General features: G+C 38.1%; 1 protein-coding gene across 1 annotated transcript in view; it reads right to left on the bottom strand.

The window, feature by feature from the left end:
* The window catches only part of LOC124607061 (uncharacterized protein DDB_G0284459-like), a 415,556-nt gene that overhangs the window by 170,926 nt on the left and 224,086 nt on the right, over positions 1–20,544 (bottom strand). The gene's annotated exons all lie outside the window — the stretch shown is intronic.

The following is a 20,544-nucleotide window of genomic DNA, read 5'->3' as shown; positions in this document are numbered from 1 at the left end:
AAGGAAGTGTGAGAGCACCCGTGGTCACATGAGTGCTGCCACACCCATGTTGACATTGATGGGTACGCACAGACAGCGATGCAAACAGTCTGGAACCAACTGGAGATGAGTACCAGTTACACAGGAGGATGTGCCATGTTGTTGCTGACCTGGAAGGTCGTAGTGCGGGGGAGAAAGCACCATACTGTGACATAAATCTTTGGCAGCTCAGCTAATTAGCCATTAAAAGGATTAAAATAATTCTGGGTGTTGTAGCACATCATTGTACAAAACACTTTCATCATAAACTTCAGGAAAAAAAAAACATTTTGACCATATTACAATGGCCTTCCTCAGAATAACACTGGTTCTGGTGGAGGAAAGGTGGCCCCATTTATTGCAGACAATGGAAGTCAATATGTCACTTTTTCTGAAATTTTGATGGCCCTAAAATATAACAGGCTAGTCATGATGGAAGGGGGAGGCTAGGAAAGAAGCTTTTTGTGGCTAGCCAGCTAATCAGTGATTGGCGACAGTCTGCCAATCAGTACTCGGCTTCCCCATGCATGCAGAAATGCACTGACAATTTCCCAATAGCTGTTTGCTTAGGCTGTCATATCCATGTCTGGTAAAGCTTCTGTCCCACAACTGCTCATGGCCCATTGGACTGGGACAGCTGGTAGCCAGGTCGCCAGAGGTTTGTAGCTGTTCTCTCTGTTGTTGTTGCCTGGCTGCTTAATAATTTCAGTCACCTGGAACAAAATAGGCTGTCCACAGCCATAGTGGTGTTCCACTATCATTGTTTTATTATGCTGTGCTAATCACACATAGTGTTCATGTTCTGCTTCTCATGTGCTAACTAGTCTCCCTGTCTCCCCTACGCAGGCAGCTCGACATTCACAACATAGTTCATATACTCCTGCAGTATTTAGTTTGCTGACTGCATCCTTGAAGGAACCTATCATGTTGTGGACCCTGTGGCTGCTGCAGAAAATTGGTTGCAAACCTAGTTCCCGGAGGACATTGCCTAGCAGTTCACCGATGCCCTTCACATGCAGCAAATGTACTAGCAGAAGCTCTTCTTCATTACCCTCTTCTCTTGTTTTGTTTCTGTTGGCCTGAGTAGGCTTTCTTATAATGTTACTGTCATAACCTCTGGCAAAAAACGTGTGGTGCAGCTCCCTCAATTCCTCTTTGATGTTGTTAGTGTAATTTCTCTGGTAGGCATGGGTAGTCACTGTATGCAGAACTGAATACTTCTGAGCTGAGGGATGGTGGCGCTCTATGTGCAGGTACCAATTTGTGTGGGTTGGCTTCTGGCACACTTTGTGTTCCAGTGTACCTTATGCAGTTCTATTTACTTGTATGTCTAAAAGTGGTAACACACCGTCATTTTCATTTTCACATGTGAACTGTATGTTCTCATGCAAGCTGTTCAAATGCTGAAGGGAGTTTCTCAACTCCATCTCCCTGTGTTGCCAGATAACAAATGTGTTGTCTACATATCATAGCCAGCAACAGGGGCATAACAGTGCAGAAGCTAGGGCCATTTGCTGAAAAGTTTCCATGATGTCCACAGCGACTAGGGAGCCCTTTGCCACTCGTCCTAATTGCTCATATTCCCCCCCTGGTAATGTACCAGTGTGTCAGTTTAAATACATGGAATGTGAATATTGAACTGTAGGCATACATCTGTCACATTTGGGCTTTAGTGTGAGCAGGCCAAGATGGCCATATTTTCTCTTAAGGGATTCTACAGTCAGTTGAGTGGAGTTCATGAACAAGTCAGTTACTAGCATGTTCATGTGCAGTAAATTGTCGCATGGATGTACCTCTGTTACAGGCATGATTGTTTTCCCATGGGATAGCATGTGGTTTGATACTTGTTACTTTTGTTGTAGAGTTCTAAGCTGTTATCTGTGCATTATAAGTCCAGCTGGAAAGGGACCTGTGTGAAAACTGAATTTTGTACAAACTGTTGTTCCTGAATATGTCGTATCCATCAGGTGCTTGCTACTGGTCAGGCACTGGTATCGTAAACAACTTACTGTGATACAATTTGCCTTCACTAGCTGTTAATAGGTTGCTAGTGTACGAAATGACTTGAAACTAAAATTTTAATGTTTAGGTCATGTTTTGATTGCAATGTTCCAGTAGTTGACTGCTGTGAGAATTTTGTTTATAATGTCTTGGTTGTATTTAAATTGTGAAGTGTTGTAGAGTTTAATAAAATCTGGCTGGGTTTAGCTAAGTAACTCAAGTCATTGGCCATGCACTATTGTTCTTGAATATTACATACAATGGCATACTGTTGCTCAAGTAAATTCAGCAATACATGATGATCTCTTTGTTTGCTGTAAATTTTAATGGGCCAATTGCTGTCACCCATTTTAAAGTTGCTTAAATAGCTCATGCTTTTTTTTCCTTTTTTTTCCCCTTTGGGGTAAATAAGATTTTAAGAGCCTTTGCCTGTTGTTCAAAACCCTTTACTTTATAGCTCAGTGAATGTGTAAAAGCTGTCAGTATTGTTTAAATTTGCCTTTATGGCTGGGCTTTTATTCGGGGTAAAATTTTAAAGGCCAGAGGCCACTGCTATCTTTAATATTTTAATCACAAAATATCAGTTGACATTTTTTGGTTCTGTGCTCAAAGTATCATCATGCATTGTACGTGGAATTGCTGTTAGTAAATAAAACTGTTTATTGTTATTTGACAAGTCTGGCCCAGTGGCTATGTATACCCATATGCCCTTTATCCCACTTGTGTGTACCACTGAAAAGGGTCAAATATTTCAGAATTCTTTCGTCAAAAGTAATCTTCTTTGGTCAATGGACATATTACAGATTTGAGAGACTGTCTGACAAGAAGAACACAGAAAGTGGTCGTTTTTCAGTATATTAAAACGGATACTAAAAATCACACATAACAGCATGCATGTTTACATACACATCATTTTTTTTTCGAACTTTCATAAAATTATATAATACAGTCATGATATAAAATAATAAATAACATAAGAATTAACTGAAAAAATGCTAAAAGTTAATCCTGGTACAAGTGGCTGGCACTAAAAAAGAGAGGAAGAGAGCCAGCCACTCTGATGACGAGTAAATGTTGGTTTGCAGTTGTACACTTGCATGCAAAGAAGTGCTTAAACAAATACCTGAACCACAGTTTGAAAATATTAAAAGAGAGATGAACGCACAGTCAAAATTGTAAAACTATAATTCAGAAAATTGTGGGTGGTGTGATCATTGACTAAAAAGGAATGAACCAGCCACTCTGAGATACGTTAAATTAACCTACTCAGTAATCTGAGTGAGTCTAGCCAATACAGAAACCCTTAAAATATTGATGGGTCCTCCTGCCAGAGTAGGTGCCCAAGTGCCAGAAGACATAATCTTAGTAGTGTTAAGGACACTTCTTGCTGTCTGTATGAGTGGAATGATGTTTGTCATATTAAAACTGTAGGTTTCACCAGCCTTAATTTGTTGTTTTGTAGCTCCAGCCACAGACACGTAGCTGTCCTTCATAACAATAAGGTGACAGCATCCACTGGTGCCACGTCAGCTTCCCCAGTTCTTAGGTTACCCACTTGGCCTGGTACTCAGTAAAACTAATACTTACTTCCTGGGCAGTTTTATGTTTTAGACCACTCGGCCTGTAAGGTATGTGTGCTGAATAGTCTGTAGCTCACTTAACAACTCATAAAGACTTGTCTGAAAATAGAATCTGGTGTACAAGATTTCTTCTACTTTGCCAAATTTAAAAATACCCTTGCCCAAGAAATAGTTACTTAGTGCTTGCATATTATAACCTTTTTGGAGACAAAATTTCAATCATTCCTGATGTTTCGTACAGCCCATTATGAAAGGGAATCTTCAGGGATGTAGAACAAGTCAAAAGTATCCATCAATAAAGTGAAGCAACTGCTAAAAACTGTATTAATTATTGTTAAACTATTTGAAATTATGTGTGTTTATTCAAAGTAAAATTTAACATAGTAAAATTAAGAGGCAAGCTGTTACATATTACAAACATAATGCTTCCTCAATTGCATTAAACATCTGCTGCATATCTTCTATTTAGCATAAAATCAACATGATCACATTTATATTTACCCTGTGTAGGAATCAACGCACACTGCCTGACAAAAAAAGTGAAGCACCAAGAACACATGGTCAGACGTCAATGTAATTTCATGAACATACACATCACCGATGGGTAAGTAAATGATTAGAGCTGCAATTCTATGTGACAGCTGGAACAGCCACCATAGTGCATTAGTGTTATTTGTGTTTAGCGCTGTTACTAAGCCTAGTAGAATATTTAAAAAATATATTTAAAAAATAACTACCAGGTGGAAACATCATAATTCATTAACATTCAGTATGTCATCACCGTAAATCTCATAGGTTCATGATTCTCCTCTTGGGTTGGCTGTTCATCATTTCACGTGTATTGGGCTGAACGTAACTAGAAGGACTTGTTATTGTCTGGTTACTTCATTGATGGTCAGCCATAAGTGTTGTAACTGTTTCTTGAAACAACATGTATTCCACAATACTACAGCAATTTGATATCAATGATATAACTCTATAATTATGTCCATGCCAGACGCCTCTATACAAAATGAAAAGGACCTGTATCTGTATCCCTGCACTGATAACGCCCATTAGCTCCAGTAATCTACAATAAACTGTCACTGTAAGGACCAAATGTTGTTCTGTGTATTCTGTATAGAATCAGATCAACATCCTAACATGTCCAGTAGCTATTCTCTTCTCTACCGTCCATTTTGAATTGATTTCCCGCCCTATACCTCAAGAGAAAAAATTTTTGCAATACTTACCTTCATGCTTTCATAATAATAAGGATACTATATACTGTATTTTTATGCTTGGTTATTTTCTATAGAATGGTTAATTCATTTTATTAGTTTTGGAAAATCTAACTGAAATTAATTTATTTTCAGATTACATGCATTTATCCACGCAATACTAATTATCATTCTCAAAATACTTTAAACAAGAAGTCCATTCTGTTCCAAAATCTATATTTTCTGAAAAACCTTCAGCATCATTCTCTACAGCAGAATCTCCTATTACATCAATACAAATACCTCCTACACCTCCAGAAAATAAGTTCATTATGTAAAGCTCAAGATTCAAATCAATATGGCTTTTCTGTTATATTTTCACAAAACTTTGTACTTGGCTGGCTGGTTTGTTACTTCTTAATGTCAATCTCAATAAACTCTCCCTCTAAAATTTCTCTCACAAAAAGTGCTTTGTCAAGCATAATTTCCTGTATTTACAAATAGGAAACCTTTTCTTCATTCACATCTGTTTTTCATCATCAACTCCAGTTCTCTTGCCCTACAAAAACCATCTATTTATACTACTTCCATGGGATTATGGGATTCTTCTTTCAGAATATTTTCATAATTTGGGCTAACATCAAGTCAATAAAGCTACTGCTGATGCTTCAATAGTTATTTTTATAACTATTGAAATAACCCATCTAGTTACTTTTATAACTATTGAAGTATCAGCAGTAGCTTTAGTGACTTGATGTTAGACCAAAATTATGAAAATATTCTGAAAGAAGAATCCCATAATCCCATCGCAGTACTATAAATAGATGGTTTTTGTAGGCAATAGCTTTTTCTTTTGGCTGTTTCTAATTTTTATTACAAACAGCCGAAAGAAAAAGCTATTGCCTACAAAAACACAAACTTAAATTCCACACAGTGATGGATATGCTTATAACCAACTTTAGACTGAAAGCTTTCCCTCCCACCCCTCCTTCCCCCACCCCCTCCTTTAGTGTATGTGTCTTAGGACAGAAATCAAATTGACGCTCTTCACTCTTGTCTGTCCTGTGCCTCCACAGACATCTGAGCACAAAATCAGCTCCTTTAATTCTTTTCCAGTGTCATTTTCTATGCTAAAGAGGGCATAACAACTAACTTATTGAGTTCCCTGACCAACCATCTTTTTCTTCCACACACATCATTACTTGTTATTTTTCTTCCCCTTCTTCACAGCGTGTGCCATCTGGATCCTTCTCACTGACACCAGCTTTTCTGAAATGCACAGGTGCGAACTTTCTCTGCAATACATCCTATGTTCCCGTAACCCTCCAGGCCTCAGCCTCCATTAGTCATTTTCCTTACCCATCTAGCACCTTCCCTGTTCCCATTCCAGTTCTACACAGTCCTCTATTCCACCAATGTACCAGGCTTCTTCCTTTTCCACTACCCCCACTCTCCCCTCCCTCCATCTAACCTCCCAACTGCACTTAGCTGCCTTACCCTCTCTCCACATTGACCCTGCTGAATCCCACAAGCAGCCCTTTACCATCCCCCACCCCTACCTTGATATCCCTCCCCCACCCTGCCCCAATCTCCCCCTTACCACCATCACTTGGTTGCCTCTCCCGTCATATGCTAACACAAGCTTCAGTCATATGCTAACACAAGTTAGCCAATCTTCTGAAAGGAGCCAAGTCATTTCAGTCCTTCCTGAAGAAACAAAAACTGTATGTTAACTATCAACATCTCCTTAAATGCCACAAAGATAACATCTACTTGCCTAAATGATTTGGTTAATTGTTGCAGAATATAGACTGGCATTTAGGTAATCACAGAGGAAGGCACACTCCATTTCTTGAAATATGGGAGACAGTTTCTTTCTGCAGAATGTGGTCAAATTCCATGATTGCTAATCTCTAGATTTACTATTTTAGTGTCTGTGTGAGGACATTAACAAGGAACTGTGGTGCAATCTCTCTAAGTGCAACAGTTCTGGAAGACACGAATAAGTATTTCAGCATTCTCTTTGTTAAGCTACATTTCAGTACCAGTTAGCTCAAGTACATCCCTAGTTTATAAACTGACTTAGTAAGACCTAAACTTATTATGGTCCTTCGCCAGTTCAGCAGATAAAATTTTGTTTCCAATTCAATGAACGCTTCTCACATTGCTTGTCTTACACTAATTCTATATATGTGGTGTCTGTTCTTTCAGATACTATGAATCAAGTCACAATGGTGTTACAGACATTGGCTGTGAGTGGACATTGATTTAAATCAATGGGCAAAGTTGAAAAGTTGTGCCAGACCAGGTTTCAAACCCAGGTTTCCTGCTTACTAGGCAGATGCGCTGACCAATGCACCATCCAAACGCAGTGGTCATCGGAACTGCATGCAGTACCCTCATTACTCAGGCTTTTTGTCAATTCTCGTAAGAGTTCAAGCCTGGTGTGCATCTGCACCAAGGAGATCATTGGCCATCCTCACTTTAATTATATATATGAGGTGTCTGTTCATTAGGACATGCCCGAAAGAACAGCCACCACATATATATAATTAAAGTGAGGATGGTCAATGATCTCTTCAGTCTAGATGCATACCAGTTTAGAACTCTTACGGGAATCAGTGAAATGCCACATATAATGAGGATAATAGGCAAGGAGCACTATATTAGTAGTGTGTGGTTAAGTTGGGAGTTTGGGTCTGATGGGAGGCATGCTACGGTAGTCCCTGCCAGTTGTGGTGATCAATGTGTCCGGATGGCACATTAGTCAGTGCATCTGCCTAGTAAGCAGGATGCCTGGTTTTAAATCCTGGTCCGGCACAAATTTTCAACTTTCCCCATTGATTTAAATCAGTGCACACTCACAGCCAATGCCTGCCATTCCTTTGTGTCTTACAGTCATTTTGACTTTGCTCATTTTTTTAACTAAGGCTTTCATTTTGTTTAAACATGTGATTAAATTCTCTCTGTATTTATAGCAACTTTTCAACACACCTACTCAACCACAGTAACTCTCACAACCCTACTCTGTATATAATTGCCTAAATTGTCAATACAGTGGACAAACAGTCAAAATTGCAAATTTCACTTTTCACTTTGGTGTTTTTCTGATGTATTGATTAACACAAGCTCCTGCCCTGCAATTACTCCAGCACGCTGAAGTTCATGTTTAAATTGTATTGGACAGATCCAAATGTTTGATATTTGCCACTCACGTAAACAGCTATCTCTTTTTTACTCACATCTGCTAATCAAAAATATTGTATTACCTTCCTTAACACTCAGTCATCATCTGAAGTCACTACTGCTATAGCAGCCTTCAGCCTTATGATCACCAACACTCTCCTCTCACAAATGGAAAAAGACAATGGGCGGGGGAACTATACAAAGGGCAATAATGTAGTAGTTGTGTTCAGAGAAAGGTTATAATTATTACATTCAAGTTAGTAGGCACGAAATGGCTAGTTATTCATGTACAGCCCTTTCTGAGGATGATATTGTAGAGCTTTTAGAGGTATGTCTAAGTAAAAATGAGAGAGACAATTATTTTGGTGATGACAATGATTCATTTGTAAGGAATTTGAGTGAAATGGTGATTGAAACCGTACACCCGAAAGAGTTTCAAAAAATATCAAAAAATTTAAAACTGTTTATTGTAATACTTCTGCAAATATGTTTGAATGGAAGCTCACTTTTTCACTTTAATATATGCCCTAATTATTGGTCAATGACGTTAGTGTTTCCACAGACTTGCGCATTTCTCTGTAGCATGTTCACTGCCTGGGTTGCTACTAATAAATAAGAGTGCATGGAGCTGCCCTGTGTCTGCATTACAGAGTGCAAAGGATTAAGTATTTAGATGGGATAGTAGTATGATATAGTAGGAAAAAACTGGTTAGTGATTCTATGTGGAAATTTAAACATATATTTCATCTTGGAAAGTTCTGATGAAGGGCACCTAATGTTATTCATGTCCAGCATTGCTCTGACCCCGATAATAAAATTTCTAACAAGAATTGGTATATATAGTGCAACAGCAATTGATAATTTACTTCTAAATTAAACTGTGTTTAATGAAACAGATGTGAGGCTTATAATAAATGGTTTATCTGATCTGATGGTCAAGTGGCAACAATAACATCCCCATTGATCAGGTCTAATCAAGAAAAGGAAAATTTCAAAGAGTTGTAAATGCTGACTCAGTTATATTATTCAGACAGAATTTATATCATGAAACATGGGAAGAAGTTCACCAAGGACACACAATAGTTTGGAAATTTAATTATTTCCTAACAATATTCTTCCAACTTTTTCCTTTATATAACAGGGACATTAAAAGTGGAACTTACAAAATGTTGGCTAATATCTGAGATCAGAATATTTCTATTAGGAAGAGAAAGAGCTTTGTTTTAACACGAAGGGCTATCTCTAAACCAAGGCTTAAAAATGCACTACAAACAGTACTGCAAAATTCTTCAGTGTGTCATCAGTGGGACAAAAACTATGTGCAAAAAAATCAAAATTACAAGACTGTGGCAAAGACAATCTGGAGCATTATTGGGCATGAAACAAATCAACTCAGCAATGCAAAAGATATTGAACTCCCTGATAACAGTAGCAATAAAACAGATGACACAAAGTTCAAATCATTGATTAGTCAGCTCTACAAATATTTTCAAATGGTAACTGAAAACATGGGACAAAAAATGGTTCATTGATAACAGATACACTCTGACATACAACACATCCATCACAAGATGTCAATTTTGTCAGTCCCTCTATTAAAAAGGTCACAAAAAACATTATGAAGCTAAAAAGAGGTACCTCTTCTTGCTGTGACTGTATCTCAGCCAAAGTCCTAAAATCCCATATTGGACTGATACTGCCACCTTTGTGTTCCCTTTGTATCCAATCAACATGTCAAGGTGCATTTCCCAAAAGACTGAAATATGCAAAATTAATACCTATATACCGAAGTGGAGATAAGCAACTGACCTCTCATTATACACCAGTCTATCTCCCTTTTTAGAGAAATCTGCTTACCGCAGAATATTGAACCTGTTATTTTTTAAGAATAATCTCTTAAGAACAGTTCAGTTTGGTTTCTGACAAGGCTTTGCTACAGAGAAAGCAATACATAAACTAAACTCAATTCTAGTAAGACTGAACAATAAAAATTAACCTGTTGACATTTTCTGCAATCTTTCCAAGGTGTTTGACTGTGTAAACCATACAATTTTGTTAGGTAACCTGAAATGGTATGGCAGGAAAGGTCTTGCCCTTGCATGGGTGGTGTTATACCTTAACAATAGAAAAAATTGGGTCACTTCACCAAATGACAAGAGAAGAATAAGATTAAAGCCAGAGTCACAAAATATTAAAAATTGTACACCCCCAAGGTTTGGTACTTGGTCCACTACTTTCCTGTCGATGTGAATGACTTGGTCAAGATAAAGGAGGACACTTCAAAAACTGTAAAGGCCCCAATACACAATCAAATAACTTGTCAAACTTTATTATGTTTGCCAAATATTTGACTGTGTATCATGCTGTTTGATGTGTTTGAGAGGAATTTTGAGTGACAGAAAGTATGACAAGCTGGCAGACATTTTTTGGGTTGATGTTTCACTGTGTGTTTCGGGAAAAAGAGTTATTACAATTTATCCCGCTGTATTGTGAGCTTCCACAACTATGGAAACTACAATTGAAGATAAAACAAACTAGCAGTGGTAATTACCAAAATAGTAGAGGTGTCGCATCCTCCCCAGACATGTATTCCACAGGAAGAGATTAAATCAATATTCTGTGCAAAACATACATGCTGAACTGCAATAAAATAAAAAAAAAACTTTTAATTCTTTGGTTTTGCCATGGATGATGTAGGCTATATGTCCATATTTAATGAACTATCATTACAGTTCCAAAAAGAAGAGAATAAATGTTTGCCTACAGGTGTCTTCCTTTTCAATGTGAAGGCAAACTAAGTTATAAAAACTTTCACTGTGCATTGAGAGCACATTGATGTAATCATTCAGATTACAAAAGTAAAATTTCCTGTAACAGTTTTTCATGTGTATATTTCTCATTTTAAACCATTCCCCGGACTCACATCTAGTCTTATTATTATTATTATTATTATTAGTAGTAGTAGTAGTAGTAGTAGTAATCTTCTTTTACTAGAACTACAAACACAGTGCCAGAGACAATGCGAGAAATGCTTTATCTGCATGTGTAGACATTCCTACTTATCTCAAAATACAGCACACATGAACAGCATCTGCTTCAAAAGTGAAGTTAAACTGACAAACTTGTTGGATTGTGTACAGGCTTTTTTGACAAGTCTGTGGATAGATAATCTGACAAAAAAAGTTTGATCATGTATGGAGACCTTAATGCTAGCTGATGACAGAAATATATTGATGAAGGGCCCAAACAAATCCATAGCAGCAACAGTCAGGAGAATAATGTACCATACTAGCAACTACTTCGTACCCAACAGCATTACCCTTACAGAAATTCATGTTGCGCAATTCCAAACAAATAACAATGACTTACAGGTACCAGAGGAAGAGGTCAAAGGACATATACTGGATGAAGCTCCATGTGTGAAGATACTGGGCACCCAGATGGAAAATATACTGAAGTAGCACCAGCATCTGGATAACATACACAAAACTTAGTTATGCTGGCTTTGCGCTCGGAAATCTGTCACTGTGTTGACCTGCAACAGGTCTGCTAACACATTTTTCATACTTTCACTCAGTTCTATCCTATGGCATAATCTTCTGGAGCATCGCAGTTAAAGTGAAAAAAAGTATTTATTCTTCACAAATGTTCAATAAGAATATTATGTGAAGTTGTTAACTGAATATCTTGCAGAAGCATATCATGGACCTAGGGATTCATACAATGTTACTTCCTACTGCAAAGGCTGTTGAAAAAATATCTAACTTTCTTTTTCATTGTTGACAGCAATAATACTATCGGGACATACATGTTCTCTACATTTGTAGGCATATATAGTTCGCATGTCTGATATTTTTTTCACAACTGCAAAAAATACCAGTTGCTGGCTAGCTGTGGACAAGTGAACACACGTAAGTGGTAGTCATCAGATTTCGTGTTGTGGGTAAAATGACAGAAAGAAATGGAACAACACTGTTGCATCAAATTTTGTTTTATGCCTGGCGATTCTCAAGTTAAAACAAACCACAACATTCGATACGTGTTTGGGGACAAAGCAATGGGTACCAAAAAGTTAAAAGAGCAGTACAACTGCTTCAAAGATGTCCACTCACTGCACCAGTGAATAGAGAACCAAGTCCAATTAGGCCCTCAACATCTACAAATAAGGTTGTTATTTATCATGTAAGGACTCTGCCGATGCTGGCTAAACGAGTCACAATCAGAGGTCTTGCAGGGAAACTAGACCTACTCAGTCCATTTTAACAGAACATTTGGACTTCAGGATGAACTCATCAAAATTTCTGCCAAAGTTGCTAATAATTGAGCAGAAGCAACTTCATTTGGAGATCACACAGCACATGATGGATACTGTGAATAGTAATCCCAAATTTCGCAACACTGTGATCACTTGTGATGAGTCTTGGGTTTATGGGAACAACCCACAAACAAAGTTCCAATTATCACAATGGAAGCATCCCTAATCCCCGAGATCAAAATTGAGCCGTGTGGCTCGATCAGCGATATTCCCACTGTACCAGATTTTGGTAAGCATTTTGTTGATCAGACGGATGCGTCTAATTCTGGGGTGGCAGCAGTGCTGCTTCAGGAGGATGAAGGTGAACGTTGTCCGATAGCATATGCATCCAGGACACTCTCACCTGCCGAGTTAAAATATTCTGTGTACGAATGGTTTCGTTTCTACCTAGAACATAGACATTTCGACTTGGAGACCGACAACCGGGCATTAAGCTGGGTACTGGCCCACCCCAGGAAAACTGGGCATATCGGGGGCAGTCATTACATCTGCCTTCAAATTCAGCGTTAAGCATATACGGGGCCAGAAAATTCTATAGCGGATGCGCTGAGTTGGATGTTTGAGCAGAGACAGGAAGGAGACCAGGATACTACTGGGGTAGGGAATGCAAGTTTGGTTATGAGTGTTCAAACTGAAGTTCCGGAGAATAGCAAGGCATGGATCCTAAACACAAAACATCAGCTCCTAGAAGGGAAGCAGGTACCGGGCTATAGCATAAAAAAGGGCATTGTATGATACCAAACTAAGAGCGATGGAAGGGTTAAGATTTGTCTGCCGAGTGAACTAGTTCCAGCGATTTTCCATTATTACCATATTTCTGTGGTGGGAGGCCATTTGGGAGTCGCCAAGACTATTGCTAAGATTCGGGAGCATCTAACCTGGGCGAGATTGTATAAGGACATTCGTAGATTAGTAGATAAATGCCATGTTTGTAAGGAATCCAAGCCCAACTCTAATGCGAAGAGAGGGTTGCTGCAATCTACCAGGAAGAATGCACCAATGGACTAGGTGTTCATTGATTATATCGGACCACTGCCGAGAACGCGGAATGGCAATAGATATATATTAGTAATGGTGGAAGCATTCACACGCTTTGTGTGGCTCATTTCCAGTAGTGGAATAACAGAGGGCTTAAGCCTTTGTCATCTGACTAACATTTTTTCGATCTTTGGTCTGCCAAGGTTGCTTGTTAGTGATAATGCCCCTGCTTTCATGTCGCAGCAGTTTACAAGATTTTGTTTCGAAAGTGCTTTACATCATGTCACTACTATTCCCTACTACCCGCAACCTTCATTTGCGGAGAGAGTGAATCGCAATCTTAAGGCTGCTCTCATAGCCTCACACCAGAAGTCGCAGAGAAGATGGGACGAGACAATCCCTTGGCTGAACTTAGCCTTCAACCCCGGACGCCATGAAGTGAGGAAGGCTGCCCCTCTCTCTCTGATGTTTAGTTATCCTGTGAACTCCCCACTCGCCAATTTGTGGTCCATCAATGATTTACTCCCTGAGGACGTGACCAGCAACCTCATTCAGTAGAATTGGAAACGTGCCAGGAAAAATATCAAGCTTGCACACTGGAAATTAGCGCAGTGCTACAATGATGGGTGCCGTCCCATTAAGGTCCAGCCAGGGGGGACAGTTTTCATCCACAATTTTGAGGCTGGGGGCAAGAGAAAGACAAAATCTCGAGCAACTTATCACCACATTTTGTTCGACCCTGCCAGGTGTTATGGGTCTTGAACCCAGTCAGTTTGCTGGTTCGGAATAGTCACACAAGGAAAACCTCACAGGTCCACATCTGTCAGGTCAAGGGAGGGAGCTAACTCTTGTCTTGAACTAATGGGGGATGGTTTCCAGGTTTCTGAGGGGAAGGATGAGCCAGTGGTGTGTGCAGAGCGTGCGGGGACGCCACCTACCGGGTCGATCGGGGAGCGAGGGGGTAAGCTCTAGCAAGTAGCGAGGTTTTTGCTTTGGGACGCCTAGCAGTAACTTTGTTTGGGACATCTGGCGGACAGTACAGGCACCGCACGAGGCAGCAGGAAGAGCACATCTAAAAGAGGCTGTTTACCCGGGTGACAGCGCCGTAGCAAATATCGCCGACGTGGAACCAGTCATGTTACTGGGAAGTCATTGGTGTATTTCGCTTCCTGCATGTCTTCTGGCACCAGGATCTGCGATGGCTGGCTTTGTCAAACAAGCAAGAGGGTAAGGGCCTTGCTTGTGCTGTAAATTGTGACCAGAACCTACTATTGGGTTCAGTGCTGTTGACTTCATTTTCTTGGTCGGCCATTGCTACTCCTACTGAGTCTGTCCTTGAATGTGTTAATTTCAACTTGCTTAGTTCGGAAGGTTCTAGTGAGAGCTGTATGTGATGTGATGACTAACATTTATGGGGGCCTGGAGTGCTGGTACTTTCTGTTGATAGATTGTTACTGTCAGTGTTAACCACTATTGAAAACAGTTTGGCTGGTCCTTGTCTAAGCGCCGCCTGATTATTGTATTTATATCACACAACGGAGTTAAGCTGGCCAGTTGCTATAGATATACACGGATAAAATTTTCCCTGGATATATTCTGCTGCCAATTGCTATAACATTACTGTTACGTTTCTATCTGAAGTGATACTGTGTCCGAGAGACACGTGTCTAATTCTAAATGAGTAGTTTCATAAATTCTTAACAGTTACTGAGAGGCCAGTCATTATTGTGTGTTTAAATAGTTTGAAACTGATTCTATTAATGAAACTACAAGAATTCCTTCAATGACAGTAGGTGAATATGGTAATTAATTCTGATTTAAACATAAATTTAAGTGTGGCTATTTGCTGCAAGTCGCCTTATGTTTTGCATCGAGCGGAGGGGTCTCGATATACCATTAGCCTGCACGCTAGTTACTTGCATTTAATTTCGTTTTACTGGGACTTCTGCTGTTTGTCTTGGTAGTGGGTGCGGGGTCGTGGGTTGTGTCCTGCTTGTGCTCTTGTGTATTTTCCGCCCCCTTTGCCCCCGTATGCGGCTGGCCATGTATCTAGTTCGCTCACGGCTTAATGTATAGTTGGCATTACACATATAAGATAATAGATTTTTACTGCTTAGCTGATATTCATTAATAGGTTGATTAATTCTACAGATGATGTACTGTAATTAATTATTGTTTTTCTAGTTACTTATGGCAGATGTCAGTCTGTTCTAGGTACCTACTAGTTCTGGGATTTTTCATGCCTATTCGTGACCATTGTTGCTCCCATTTGGAGTCCATGCTGAGCCTGTATTGGAAAAAGCTGAGTGGATGGGCGTCCACTTCTGGGCATAGTTTGTTGAATCTCACGAGGTTGCTTGGTCACATGAAATTTTGGATTTTATATCCTACATTGTAGGGTGCCTACCATTTAAGTAACGTGATTGTGTGCCATGGTATCTGATTTGTCATTGCCTGTACTCTGAATTACTTTGGTAATACCAATCACTGCAGCAATGAAAGACTACATTTCCTCGTTAAATTTTAGTAAATTGTTCTTCAAGTTGATGATAGTTTTTGAGTAAATAATTTTTAACTCATTTCACTACATGTGTAATAGGCCATAAGTACCGTGGTTTATGGTAATTTTAAAAATGTGTTGATGGTTTTATTTGTCTTGTTTAAATGTGCCAAATAAATCTTCAGTGCAAATGTCGATGGTGATTGCCTGATGACTCACTTGGTCCAGTCCTACCACCCCATAGCCTATTGTGCTGAGCTTGTGTCGTGTAAAAGTTGAATTCCATGCTGTGCTGTCACATAAAAAATAAGCGAGGCAGATCCGCAGCAATGTGAAAGACGTGTTGATCTCCTTTTCTAACTCCAATGGTGTGGTCCATCACGAGTATGCCCCACAAGGTACTAATTTCAATAAGGAGTACTACCAAGAGTTCTACAATGCCTTCGCGAAGCAGTAAGATGCAAACAACCAGACTTGTGGGCAGTGGACGGCTGGCACCTTCACCAAGGTAGCACACCCACTCATTGTTCTCAATTAATTCAGAGTTTTTTTTGGCCAAACACAACAGCAGTTGCACACCATACAAAAAGAGGCTTTCCAGCAAACAATACCATAATTAGAAATAGTTTCCATATAACTAATGCATCCCTCTCTATGGTTCTGAATGGATATTTATAGTTGTCGCAAAAGCTTGTGACAGATTGCTAGTGGACATCAGTCTGGAAATTGAGAATCCCAAAATATTTAAACATAAAGCAAAAGAATTTAAACACAGATCAAAAGAATATCTCCTTAGCCACTTCTACAATTTACACAGTATTTGTACTGAAGTATGTAAATTCCATGTAACTAATAGTGTTGGAGAAATCCTGCAACAGCAACAAGGTTTTCAATAAGTTATGTGCAAAAATATTAGCTGGGAAGCATTACAGATTCTAAAAAAAATTACCTGAAAATTATCAGCTGGGTTGCCTTCATACAGATTATTTATGAAAATAAGATACGCTTGAAATTGAAGAATAGTTATGGTTAGTTGATGGTAGTTTGTAGCCTATCCTGGCTTATAACATCAGAATAATCCTCAGTGCAAAGTATCACTTTTACTTCAGAGTCATCACATTTTACTATTCTAAATGCTCTCTGGGAAGATCAGTTTTAACAGTATCTCAGTGACACCAAGTGATATCTGACTGCTTAAATTTTATAAAATGCTGCTTTCAGTAATGGACAAAACTTGTCATAAAATAGTTTCATTGGTAAGAAAAAGATCTTATGGTAATAGCATTTCCCTACATACTATCAAGTTTTTATGTTTATGTTATTGGTACCAAAATTTTATAGCATACGATTGGATTTGCTGTCATCTCAACACTGGCTGTTAAATGTTTATGTCATTTCACTCCATTTTCTTAGCATGTGGGGTTAGTGTTCAATATATAACAAAACAGAAGGCCACATATCACTTGCTGTGATCTTAGTGGCTAAGTGTCAAATGAATGAATAATGAAAATCTTTGGTTATCACTCAAATGCACTCACACAGTAAATATGATTAATGCCATCCTTTTTTCCCAATCTGCCAGATAAGCTGCCACCTTGATGAGGGGTAGGCAAGGACATACATCTAAAGTGATATGGTTGAAAAAACAGTCTTGTATTTCAACCCGCCTCTGGAATGATCAGACACTGAATGAAATGTCATAACACATGACATAGACAAAAATGCAATGATCTGCTAAGCAGTTATGTGAAGGATGGGGATACAGTTTTAGACAAGAACTCCTCAAACTTTGTTTATTCCCCACACTGAACAAGTTCCTGCAGACACTAACTTTAATTTCCACGAATTGCTTCCACTGGTATTAACTAAACTATGCATAAATAAGTTGAACTCAAGAACAGCACAGTAAATCTAACAAAATAGTACAGGGTGAGGTTAATACGAATATTACAAACAAATAAACCTCAAACTGTTACACCTGAATTGAATCTCTCTCAACAATAGTAAGGACAAAGACACTCGTGGGTGCTGTTGATTTCATAAGGGGATAACAATGAACAAATGGTAAACATCACCACCAAGAAAAGGTTCAAAGAAACAATCAATTCTTCCAGTACTCAGACCTCTTTTTCCCAATTTCAAATTCACACTTTGGAGATCGAGACACAAGGACAGCCTGTAGAAAAGTAGTCAGAATTGTTTCACTTTAGAATTGGCTATCGGCAGCAATTATATTGTGACTCCCATGACCTAAATCCTGAAATGATCAACATAAGATGACAATTTTCATTTCTGTACTGATTTTATCATGCATCTCAAAAGGCGTATTGGCTGTAGGTATATACAGTGATGTGGCATTTCCTAATTTTTTTATATCTTACAATAATACAATTCAGTCTAAGGTTTCTGTTGTACTGTGTTTTAACTAATATTGCATAGAATTTTTTTTATTTTTTAGAAAGATACATGAAGCTGCCATTTTCAATAAGAGGATAATTTTAATGCATGATTGATTAAAATGTGAATGAATTGTCATTGAAGGAATATTAAATTATACTGTATTAGATAGGTCAGATACTAATATTTTACGTAAGAAGTAGCAAAGGGAATGCAAGAGGGTTTACTGGGTAAACCATAAAGCAAATGATGATTACTGTGGGATACAAGTAATGTACAACTGAACCTGAATGTGTCACCAAACTTTGATAGCTCTTGTGACAATAGTATAAAATTTCCACACTCGCATCCATTCATTCACTGTGTTCTACAGACACCATCAAATCAAGTTTCAAAGGAATGAATAAAGTTCTACACCAGTCAAGTTACATTGCTTCCAGAAAATAAGTGTGAGTGTGTGTGTGTGTGTGTGTGTGTGTGTATGTGTGTTTTTTTACAATAATGTTACTGCGTTTAAATATTCACATCACCTCAGCTGAAGCCACAAAGTAGGTAACCTTGACAGAAGATTACTTCTTTGGCACCATTTCTCATTGTACAGTGCACTGAACACTCTTAATGGACTATGCATTAAACTGCTTGAAAACAGTTAACTTCTACAGTGGCTGCATAGCTATATATGAGAAATGGCAGTCATCAGACTGCAACATATGTAACATTTTATACAATTGTGTTCATTTCTGTAATTCAAGATCACACATTAGTGCTTCAGAAATGTACGCATGCATGCATATTACCATCAGAAACAGCAAATCACTTTATTCACACCATATGTTACCTATATTTATGTTCATGTCTTGATTAAATGTCAAAATCTATAATGTTTCCAAAAATTATGGTCAGAGTTCTTCTTCAGCTTTAATGTATCATTAGTGAATATATATTTGGTGATTCAGTGATAAATATATGCCTCATAAAACACTTCTCTTTCAAAAATTAAACAAAGGGTTCTGAACCCTTGTTGCCATCTCTTGAAATTGACTATAACTAGCAAATAATTTGAAACAGTGCCCAAGATGGGTTCTGTTTAAAATACACCAATTAGCAACAACATACCTTATTACAAATGTTGATTTATCACTGAACTGTCTTAAGGTGTCTTAAGATGTTTCTGTTGTGTGTAAAAATGAAGTACATATAATATGAAAATAAATCACTATTTATTGCTTTCAATGTATTCTCTACAACAGTAGAACAAAAACAGATGCAGTGAGTCCAATAAAAATAAACATTATGAAATCTTAACAAGATTTATAAAATATTAGAAACATCATCATCTATGTGTCGCTATTGTTTTAAATTCACAAGATAATCTCCAAAATTACTACTACTAGTTACTACTAATTATGGCAAGACAACTTTTGGCTCAGTTTATATTGAAAATGGCATAAATATGTCTCACAATCCAGATCTAAGTTAGCAACAAGAAAATATTTTCAAAAATTTACAGTTCATCACACATTTTGACCAACAAAATATACCAAAACTACTTAAGATTTCTTGCTTTTGCAAACAATCACAAAGCAATTCAGATAATGAATCACAGCAAAACTCTTGCTTTTGCAAACAATCACAAAGCAATTCAGATAATGAATCACAGCAAAACTATCACAGTCATTAGGTTGAAAAAGAATAATATTGCAAACAACATACATAACAGAGTAAACAATCAGCAGAATCAGTTTCGCATCTGAGAGATTCCATAACATCAGAATAAAATTTTTTCAAGAAACCCAAGTAACTTTGCAGTTACATCATTAATGCAATTAGTCATACTAGTTCACCTTACACAATTTAGAGAGAAGCAGAATTGCTATCTGAAGGTGCAAAATACATCTCACTGAAATATGGGCTAAACTGAAAGTTACAGAAGCTTTGAAATTGATAAGCCGTAGTACTAAGCCTTCTTTTAAAAAAAAAGACGAAAAACCTGCTGCTTTCCATGTGTAAAAAATAACAGGCAGTTAGGCTCATAAAACATCTATTGTTTACAAACTTCACTCCAATTTTAACGAGAGATTTCTTCTATGTCATAATGTTATCAGACAGGCCAAGATTCGACTGCATTTTATACGTGAATATGTCATGTTGTATAAAATACTGGTACTAAATATCTATTTCTGATATCCACATTCACCGGAAGATACAGGTACATGGCAGTGGAATGCGAGTCTTCGGCGATGTTCCACGTTATAAGCATTTGATACTTTTTATTGAGAAACAAGTTACTTATCACAATAAATACCTGATTCTGAACTTTAAGTTCTTTGAGCAAACGCTTGAGTCACTCTACTAGAACTAGTAGGGGAA

The sequence above is a fragment of the Schistocerca americana genome, chromosome 3 (assembly GCF_021461395.2).
Source record: "Schistocerca americana isolate TAMUIC-IGC-003095 chromosome 3, iqSchAmer2.1, whole genome shotgun sequence".
NCBI classification, from domain to species: domain Eukaryota; kingdom Metazoa; phylum Arthropoda; class Insecta; order Orthoptera; family Acrididae; genus Schistocerca; species Schistocerca americana.
The sequence above is the reverse complement of the archived record's forward strand: the minus strand, read 5'-3'. Positions and strand labels throughout refer to the sequence as shown.